The sequence below is a fragment of the Gavia stellata genome, unplaced genomic scaffold (genome assembly GCF_030936135.1).
Source record: "Gavia stellata isolate bGavSte3 unplaced genomic scaffold, bGavSte3.hap2 HAP2_SCAFFOLD_42, whole genome shotgun sequence".
NCBI lineage: Eukaryota > Metazoa > Chordata > Aves > Gaviiformes > Gaviidae > Gavia > Gavia stellata.
In genome coordinates, this window is record NW_026776913.1 from 460,588 (window position 1) to 471,269 (window position 10,682).

A 10,682-nucleotide genomic window follows, 5' to 3' on the forward strand; every position below is an offset into this window, starting at 1 on the left:
TGTTGGCCAACATTGCTATGATGGCCAACTGCATGCTGGCTTATATCAGAAACAGTGTGGCCGGCAGGACTAGGGAAGTGATTGTCCCCCTGTAGAGAGGTGGGTGCTGGTCTCTTCTCCCAAGTGACAAGTGATAGGAGAAGAGGAAACAGCCACAAGTTGTGCCAGGGGAAGTTTAGACTGAATATTAGGAATAATTTCTTCACTGAAAAGGTTGTCAGACAGTGGAACAGGCTGCCATGGGACGTGGATGAGTCACCATCGCTGGAGGTTTTTAAAAGACGTGTGGATGAGGCGCTGAGGGACATGGTTTAGTGGTGGACTTAGCAGGGTTAGCTTTACAGTTGGACTTGATGATCTTCAAGGTCTTTTCCAACCTAAACCATTCTATGAATTGATGTTTCTATGATCCTTGTACAGAGTCCGCACACGAGTGCCACGAATCGATGCCACCATTACAGAAATGTAGACAAGGCATTTGACCAGGTTGTTGAACCCTGCAATAGGTATGCCATGCCTCCTGAAGTTCCCGCAAGCACCTAAGCTTTTGTGCAGAGAAGTGTGAGTCCTCTTTAGGTGTCCTGCCTGTCTCCTGCCCCATGCTGTGCCTTAGGCTGTGAAGAGAATCAAAACCAACTTTATGACTAGGTTAGCTTCATTTTACATGCTGAAATACAGGGCAGATGAAGGGAGCTCTGAGCTTCCAGGCTCTCAGCCACCCAGTTAGGACTTCAGAGAATGGAAATGCAGGTAATCCTCTTGTGCCAGTGTACACCACATCAAAATTCTGCCTTCCTTTGTACCTTTTCGCTAACCTGGGATCTGCCCTTTGGCTGCCTTTGGTTAAAAAAGAAACTATTCTTCTCTTCCACCTCCCCCTCCTCAAAAAAGCAGAGAAAAAAGATATGGAGCATGGATTACTTAAGGGCAATACTGTATCTTTAAATGATAAGAGAGAGCAAAGATAGTACAACAAATGGCAAAACATCCTTGAGAGCTTCATTATTTTCACTTGTCTCCAAAAGTCAGCCTGCTTAGATCTTGGAAGGACTACCTCAAACCTCTGCAACCCAAATCCCTCCAACCTTCTCTTAGCCAAGGTCCTTTAGACCAGGACACTTCTGCCCATCACTTCAGCGCACTGTCCAATCTCTCTTTTTCAGCTGGGTGACGTCAAGGTACTCCATTGCAACACCTTCCCTACAAATGTCTTCTCTCCATGCTGATCCCACTTGGATCATGCCATGTTACGTACGGCTCCATCCTCCTCTTGCAGAGCTCCATTGGATGGGCAGTTTTCCATTTCTTTCATGCCCATTCACCTTCACAACATTTTCTCTTGCATGCATACCACATATCGTCTGAAGAAGCACATTTACCACCCACAGCTTCATTCATTTCCAGATGCAGGCTGAGATATTTCTCCTCTTGGAGCAGACATTGTGCAAAACTGCTCCATATATGGAAACCCACTTCAATCCTGCATATTCATTTGGGCTAAAAAAAAGATAATAAAAATATCCTGAGCTAGTTTCTCAAAGACACATTTTCAAAGTGGCAAAGCAGTTTCAATATGTAAATGCTGAGAGCCAAGTTACAAAGAGAGAGGGAAAAATAGGTGAAGACTCACAAATTTGTCCAGACTCACAAATTCTCTGTCAGTCAAGAGCAAGTCCCACAGCCTGGGGGATGTTTTCATTACTTGACCCTCTGGGAAGTTTTGTTTCTTGGGCCTCTTGGCTCAAGCCTGTGGCATTGACATTTCCAGGAAGAGGAAGAGTTCCGGTTGAGGTATCAAACTTTTGCCCATCCTGCCTGGAGATCCAGGAGAGTTGTGTCACACAACACCCAGTGTCATAGTGAAGACGGAGGCAGTGTGAATTGTCGCGGTTTGGACTCCAATGGAAACTCAATGCCTGAGCTGTCAGGACCACATTGCTGCAGTTAGACAGAAGTTCCTTGACACGGCTGTGCATTCCAACCTAGTTGGCAGAGTTTTTCACAGCCCTCACTGAAATAGGCAGGGTGTCAAGGAGCGGAGAACTCATTTCCGTTTCCCAAATCCCAGGGCAGTGCCCAAACCATCCTTTCCTTGTCCCCTGGCATCCCATTGCTTGAGATGCTAATCTGCTGGGGCTTCTCTCAGTAAATATTCAATAATACTTCAGGTGCTTGTGTGATTTCCCTAAGAGTATCAGCATTTTAAAAATTAGAAAAAAAACTAAACCAAACCCCCAACATTAATCTGCCTAAATATAAATATCTGCAACACAGCAGTTTGCATCTCTGATGGCCACTCTGGGCAATGCCAGTTAAATAAGTATTTGCAGTGTCAGCCATTATACCTCATCCTCAAGGACAAATCCAAAGCAGTTCAGAGGAAAGGTGCCCTTGAAAAGTCATCTTTTGTGTCCCCACTCCAGAGTGGCAGAGGCTGGATGCCCTTCTCAGGACAGACTCCTTGCCAGGAAGCCACAGGCATGGGGGGAGCTCACCTGGTTCTTACTGGCACTTCACTCGCATCCCTTTTGGTGTATCTCTTCCTTCTCTGTGTCTACTCTTTCCACACACAGGAATGACAGAAGAACAAACATTTCATAAAAACTTGTCATAAAGTCCTTGTTAGACACAAGAAGTCCCCCCATGAAATCTGGAGGGAGCCCGGAAGATTGCCTTAAGCAGCAAGAAGAGCCAAGAAGCTCAAGGCCTCTTCTGAAGTGCAGCAAATTCTTGCAGCCAAGACCTGAGCCTGGAAGTGGGAAGGAATTTCTGTCTGTGGGTGGAGGAGGAACAAGTGTGTTGTGGGAGTATGTCAGGGCTGAAGGCCCTTGCGCAAATCAGAGATGATGGAGACATTCCCACCTTGTGCGCTTGCCTCAGCCTAGGAAATGGGGAGAGCCTGCTGCTGGGGGTGTGTGTGCTCAGTCATGCCCCATGAGCTGACCTTGCTCTCTTTTGCAAGAAAGAAGAAAACAGGAGGACTCGGTTTGCAGTATCTAAGTCAGACAGTGGGACACAAATAAGTAATTACATTGTTGGAGGGGAGTCAGAATACGAGAAGGAAAGAAGGGGGAAGTAATGATTTCTGTGTTAAAAGATGGGGAAACTGAGACCCAACTTGTGCATCTTTCCTCTGCGCAAGGATCTACTATTTTTTTTTTCAGAGGAGCTGACCCTATCAGAGTAGCTTTCACAGTTGTCCTCTGCTAGGAAGCCCAGAGAACAAGAGGGATTGGATTCACCGAGTTGGATTTAGACATGTCCAGTGGAAGGGCTTGATCCAGCTGCCCACTTCTCCCTGCCAATAGGGAGATGCCGGGAGGAATCCCAGACATGCAGGAATGCCACGCCTCAGCCTGGCTGGGTGACAGAAGAGAAAACAGCATGCTTAGAGTCAGTTTCCTCCCACTCCTGGGCAGGTGTGGCATTTCAACAGCTCCCACTTGCAGGATCACCAACGGCTTTACTTTAAAGAAGGAAGAAAGCCAGGCAAGTTTTTTACACTCTTCAAGACCAGACCTATATTTCTTTAAGACACAAATTCCCTTCTCCCGCTTCTCATTCCACAACCAGTCCCAAGATTCTGCACTTCTAAAGATATACCTGGTACACAAAAGAGGCACTTACGAGTGGTCCCCACTTGATCAAAAGAGATCCACCACCTGTTTATTCCTGGTGGATCACAACATGTATGAGCTCTCGATGCAGGCCACAGTTTTTCTGAGTGCATTTCCAAGAGACCCCTTGACCTCCCTGTTCCGCAGGCTGTAGAGGAGTGGATTGACCAGGGGTGTGAGGATGGTGTAGAAAAAGGAGAGGACTTCATGGAGCTGCCTCAGGGAGGCTGTCCTGGGTGTCATATAGACAAGGATGAGGGTGCCATAGAAAACAGTCACCACGATGAGGTGAGAGGAGCAGGTGGTGAAGGCCTTCTGCCTCCCCATGGTGGTTGGGATCCTCAGGACTGCAGCTCTGGTGCAGATGTAGGATACCAGTGTGAGCCCAAATGGGAAGACTACATCCAGAAAGCAGACTCTGAAAGTAACCAGCCTAAGCACCGTGGTGTCACTGCAGGCAAGCTCTAGCAATGGGGCAAAACCACAGAAGAAGTGATCAGTGGCATTGGGAGCACAGAACTGTAACCTGGAAAAGAGCCCGGTGACTATGGTAGACATGAGCAATGCTGCTAGCCAAGACCCAGCCGCCAGCTGGAGACAGAGCTTCCAGTTCATGAGGCTTGCCTAGAGCAGGGCTTGACAGATGGCCAAGTAGCGATCCTAGGACATGGTGGCCAGCAGATAGCACTCGGTACCTGCAAAACAGCCAAAGAAAAAGAGCTGTTCCATGCAGCCTTGAGCAGAAATGGTTCTGTCCCTGGCTAGGAAGCTGGCCAGCAGCCTGGGCAGGATAGTGGAGGTGTAGCAGATTTCCACACTGGAGAAATTCCCCAGGAAGACGGACATGGGAGTGTGAAGATGCCCATCTGCCAGCACCAGCACAACAATGAGGATGTTAACAAACACCGTCACGATGTAGATCCCGAGGGAGAGGAGAAAGAGAGGCGCCTGAAGCTTGGGGACATTACTCAGTCCCAGCAGGAGGAGGAACTCCAGTGGTGATGTCCACGTGTCCCATTCTTCTTTCTCTATGAAGTGCTGTAGGACTTTCTTTTCCCCACCTGTCAGGAAGGAAACCTGAGGAAGGGCATGCGCTTCTGTGTTTGTTGGACAAAGGAATTGGGAAGTAGTCACTGCCAGAGACAACATGGAGGTTTTCCCTCCTCTGACTGAATTCACACTTGGCTTAGGGGCTCCATTCCTCGTGAAAGGGCAGGAACAGGTTATTTGAGAGGGCCAAACTGCTCTTCTTGGAAGAACCTCCTCTCATTAGAGAGATGAGTTGCCGCATTGAGGTGCCTATTTCTGTGTAATGAAAGAGAATGTTCATTTGCTCACATTAGATTATGACGCATGAAGTTATTCCCCGTAGTACCCAGCATAGGCGTTAGCCAAGTCCCGCTTTCAAGCAACAGAAAGAGGGGCCCGACAGAAAAGCTCCATCATGCAAAAAAAGCCTTTAGGGCAATGCATCGTGCCATGGACTGTTTCTTCACTCTGAGGAAGAACTTTCTCAAAATTTATACCTTTACAGCGAGTTGAAGATGGCCGAGGCAGTCACCTAGACAGCCCAGAGTGCTCCCGGAGTGGAGGAGCCCTTTTACTCAGTGATTCACCCCACCTACACTGGGGTGCCTTGGTCCAGAAGGTGCTTCCATGGGGAGGGTGCCTCAGATTCACTGCTCGCTCTAAATCACATCCCATGTAGATGGCTGAGAGACAACTGTGAGAGAGCTGAGGGATAGAGATGGATCCCTAAGATACGAGCAAGATGGAGAAAGAGACAGCGAGAGATTAAGAGAGTTGAGAACATAAGGGACATGTCTTGGCACCCTGGCCCCATACACTCTGCCCCAACCTCTGCCTGTCCACTGAGGTGTGTGAGTGCCCATTAGCTTATGCCCCACAGCTCTGACTGCACTGACCACCACGCTGCCTGTATCTGGGTTCAGCAGTGTCAAGGACACAGAGAGGGTATCTAAGGAAAGAGGAGCTGGAATGAGAAGACAGGCAGGACAGGACTGTACCAAGACACATGGTCTCACTTCATAGCTGCCACTGTGCCAAGAGCCACTGGCACAAAAAGGCAACACTGTGACAGGGATTAGAGAAGAGGAGAGGTTTCCTTTTAATTTTGGAGAGACTTTAAGGTACAGTTGTAACCCTCATGTCTTCAAAGGATGGCCCTGCTGAGCAAGAGTCCATCCCTTCTGTAAATGATCACACGTTGCCCGGTATGTGGCTCAGGGCACTTGGCATTACCTATGGGAAAACTAAGCTGCCAAGTCTATGCTAAGCACAGTTCTCCTGAAGACCACTGTAGGAGGAGATGATAACACCTTCTAGAGTGCTGATCTTCCCTGCTATCACAGGATGCCAGACAATGAACTCATGTTTTTAGACATTAAAGTTATAAAAGTCTATGTCTGAACAAGCTAATTCCACTGAATGTGCTGGATTAGCTGAAGTATTGGCTCAGGGAGCATTGTGTCAAGGAATGGACATTTATTTCACCAAACTTGTTGTGGAGACAGGTGCACTGTTACTCCAAACTACATTCCTGACCAATATTCCAGATTCTGGACCAAATTAGAAGAGAGGTCATTCTCAACAGTTCAACTGGACTGAATTTCAGGCATGTTTTTGTTCTGACCAGGAGGTTAACAGAGATGTAAGTGCCACTTGGTCCAGAAAGCAAGCTGTTATTGTTCTCTTCATTGTGTTCCACCTATTTTCTGTCATTTCCTAATGACTAAGAGGTTCAGCAAAGATCTGCCACCAAAATAATCGGGAAAACAGATTTAGGAGGAAGGCGCAGTTGCATGAGAACTGGAGGAGGGTGAAGCTTGTTGAGAATTGGGTGTGCCATGGAGGGATGAAGTCCTCTGCTTGTTGCTTTCTGTCTTGGTTTGCACGCTTAGAAAATGCCACTGTGGTATTCACCAGGGTTTGTAAAGTGCTTGTAGGTCATTTGAAAGGCATTGCTATGTAGGGTCGTCTTATGAGGATGTGTTGCAGAAGAGAGTCTGTTGTGATATTCGATTAAGGAGATCTTACACTGCTAAGAAAGAGAGGTCTCATTTCTGCAGATGCATCATAACCATGTGTTTGCCCTCCCCACCCCTCTCCCCTTTCAAAATCCACTTACAACACCTCTTCTGAGGTGGAAAAGCAGTTTCTGAAGATTATCCCACTTCTTTTGAAACCTGCCTTGAGAGCATCTTTCATCAGCTGGTTCCTGAGGCTGAAAATAAAGGGACTCATCAAAGGAGTTGGCACTGTGTTGAGAAGGGCCACTGCCTTGTTTCAGGAAATGAGGTGACTTGAAGGCTGGACATACATGAAGATGCAGCCCAGAAGGGAGCAGAAGTAGCACTGAGTTAAGCAGCCTGGGCAGGACATGGCTTTGCTGGCCATGCACAAGTTTCCTACGGCTTTGGGTATGATGGATATGGTGATGAAAACCTCCAAACAGGAGAGGTTACAGAGGGAAAAGTATGTGGGACTGTGGAGGTCTCTTTCAGCAAGAACGAGGGAATGATCGGCAGGTTTGTCCCTAAGATCACCAGGTACGAAGCCAGGAGAGCGATTGCCATGAGGCGCTCCGGATGGTGGAGGGAGGGGAAGCCCAAGAGAAGGAACTCTGTGACAGTCGTATGGTTCAACATTTCTGCATCCGAGCTGCAGTGGTGGGGGGCGTGGGGAGAATAACCCCATACATCAGGACAGGCTGGGACGTGAGCAGCTGAGGAGAAGGGCCTGGGCACTACGAGGGATGCCCTACAACCAGTAGCGTACGGTCCCTATGAACAAGGGCAGCTGCACGTGGGGCTGTGTTAGGAGGAGTGTGGGCCACCCAGACAACTTGAGTGATCATCCCCCTTGACTCAGCACTGGTGTGGCTCCACACACATGGGTGTGTCCCAGTGGGTGGCTCCCCAATTTGGAGAAGTCAGGAGGAACTAGAGAGTGTCGAGTGCAGGTCTGCCAAGATGGGGTACGGGACCGGGTGCACATGACCTGTATGGGGCGGCTGAGGGACCTGGGCAGCTTTGGCCCAGTGGCAGAGAGACTCAGAGCAGTATAGGATTAGCCTGAGACTGCTGGAAAGGTGGTTTCAGAGATGATGGAGCTTTTCTTCATGGTGGGAAACGGCATGAGGAAGAACTTATAGAACAAAGTGCAGCTGGAGAGGTCCAGACTGGACACGAGGAAACAGAAATGTCACTCGAAGGGCAGTGCTGTGGTGTAAGAAGTCACCCAGAGGGAGACTGGATCAACCCAAGGCTTTGTGTTGCAAGGGACAACGAGGAAGGATGGAGAGATATCAGTAAAGGAAGATGCTCAGGTGAGAGCCAGGTGGGGTAGCAGGGTGGATGTCTACAGCCTGCAGAGAGAGGTGCAGGTGTGGGAGACCGTAGGACAGCCAACGGTGGAGATGAGAGAGGGATGGAGAAAGTCAGAAAAGCCCCCAAGAGAGATCAGCTCTTTCCCTCCTCGGCTGTGGCTGTTGTCTCTGCCACTGACACCCATGAGGAAGCACCTTGTCCTTACAGCACTCGGGGCTCATTGCCTCCCCTTCCCCACCTGGGAGCCTGGGAGGTATCCTACCGTAGTCCTGCCCTGGGCATTGCCCATCCCCACATCACACCGCCCCAGGAAGAGCCCTGAGCAATGTGCGAGGGACTGGATCTCCCTTCCCAGGGGCTGGGGGTCAGAGCTTGGCCCTTTGCCTGTAGGTAACACATCCAGGGTTACTCAGAATCTCTTCCTTCACATTGCCTTTGCCTACCTGTCATCACTGCCTGGAGTTTTCTGCTCTAAGCAGCCCCTGGGAAGGCTTTGTCAGCAATGTCCCTCCGTGGGACCCATTAACACTGCAGGAAACAGTGGAGATTGCATCAGACACTGACTTCTTGAGAGGTTTCTTCAACTCCCTCTCCCTGTCTGAGGTTTATGGACTGGGCACCAAACCCACCCGAGGGGTCATTAAAACACCTTGAGATGGTCCTCTGCTGCGAGGCTGTGCCAGGCTCCTGGGACAGAGGGAGCTCATGGCAAGCGGGCAGCACTGCGGAGAGACAGCTCTGCCCAGGAGCAGCTCCTCTGCAGAGCGCAGCAGGGCTGAGGGCACTGCCTGCAGGCACCGAGGGGAGAGGATCAAGGCAGAGAGAGGCTAAAGGCAGTCTGGGGTGGGAGGACAGAGGCGAGCTCACTGGAGGAGAAATCTTCACAGCCCTTGACACGGTAAGTCTCTGGGTGTGGGGCAATTTAGGTACAGTTCACGGACAGATCTCCTAATGATGGTACATCCCACAAACTGTGAGACCTTTCAGGAAGAACTGCCACAGGTTCTCCAGTGTAGAGGAGGAGGAGGTGCCCCAGAGCAGGGCTTCCCTGCTGCACCATCAGAGGGACAGGGCATGAGGGCTGCCTTCTGCCAGGGACGGCTGCAGGGTGTGAAGGTGGGTGTGCAGCCAGGGGTGCCCAGGGCTGTCCTTCCGAGCAGGGTCCCTGCACCCCCGGGGCTGGGTGCTGGGGCAGGGACTCTGCCGCCTGCCAGGGTCAGCACTCAGCCTGCCCGGGGAGCTCCCCACGGCGCTGTGGGGAGAAGCTGGGGGTGGAAGGAGAGACCAGTGCAATGGCAGGGTCCTTCTGCTGTTGAGAGGGTGCTGTGTGGGTCAGGGCTGCTCACAGCTCCACATCACTGCAGGATCTTCCCAGGAGACTTTTCAGGAAGCACAGCAAGGCAGGGGCTGCCTGAAAGGGAAGGATCCTGGTCTTTCACTCTTCTCCTCTGGGTTGTCTGGGTGGGCGATGGCACATAGAAATTAATCTCTCATTTCCGGAGGAGGCACTGAAATTCCAAGTCTGTTCCTCTTAGAGGTGAATAAAGCGGGGAGTATTGGAAATCACCATGCCGTGGTCACAGACAGCATCAGTGTCACTTTTCCAGCCTCGCCAGGGCTGGTCTGATGTTCCCCTCAGAGCCTGCACACCCAGAGATGCCCCTGGGCAGTGTCCTGCTGCAGGGAGGGCTCTGCAGGGCAGAGCTGAGCAGGCAGCGGGTGGGATGGGCTCTGTGAGCACTGCCAGGGAGGAGACACAGGGGACAGAGAACCAGCTCCTGGCAGGGACAGCTGCAGGCAGCAGAGACAGGGACGGGGTTGGGAGGACACTGCAAACAAGCACAGGGGGAGGGTGCGCTCAGGCAGCTCTCTTTCTGTGTTTCCCTGCAGATGTCTGCTGGGCACTGTCTGCGGGGCAATGAGCTGACTCTCTCTGTAGAACCTCCCATGTGAGGGACCCCCGAGTCTCTGCTTTGCCTGTCCTGCAGGGCTTGCAAGCTGCCCCCCAGAAAGGCGCAGCTCTGCTGTGGGATCCTCGGGAGTGCGGAGCCTTTCCTTGGGGGTCGGCACTCTCCTCGCAGAGTCAGTTGCTTCTCTCTGGGAGGGGTCGTGTCCTGCCCTCTCCATCACACCTCCACCTCTGGGCTGGGCTGGAGAAGAGTTTGCAGAGCTGTTCTTTGAAAGAGAGCTCCTCTGGTCTCATCAGAGTCCAGGATTAGGGTTTTTTTTAAAAGACTAATTTGTGTGTGAAGTCATCTCCAAGGCAGCACAAGCGAAAGCACAGGGCAGATGGGAAAGGGACTGATGGACACTGCAGCTCTGTGAGAAAACACAGACAAAATTATTAAAAAGACATGCCAAGCCTCTCTGCCACAGCCCACGTTCCTCTGAGACATGAGTGCAGATATTGAATTTTTCCATGAAAGGTGGATTACATTTTACATCCCCTGTGAACATTGGAGGTGTCACGAACCAGCTCCCATGTACCCACTGCAGGAGAGCAAAGCTGACTCCTCAGCAGCAGAAGGGCAGAGCTCCTGCTCCTCACAACACACTCAGCCAGTAGAAACTGGAGAAAGGAAATACATTCCAGGGGGGGGTGGGGGTGGGGGGTGGTGTTTTTGTGAAAATTGGAGTGGCTTTTCTCAGAGAAATATGTCCTAATTCTTCCTGTCTTTTCCTTTTGTGGACAGAGCCCCATACTAAGAAATAGCCA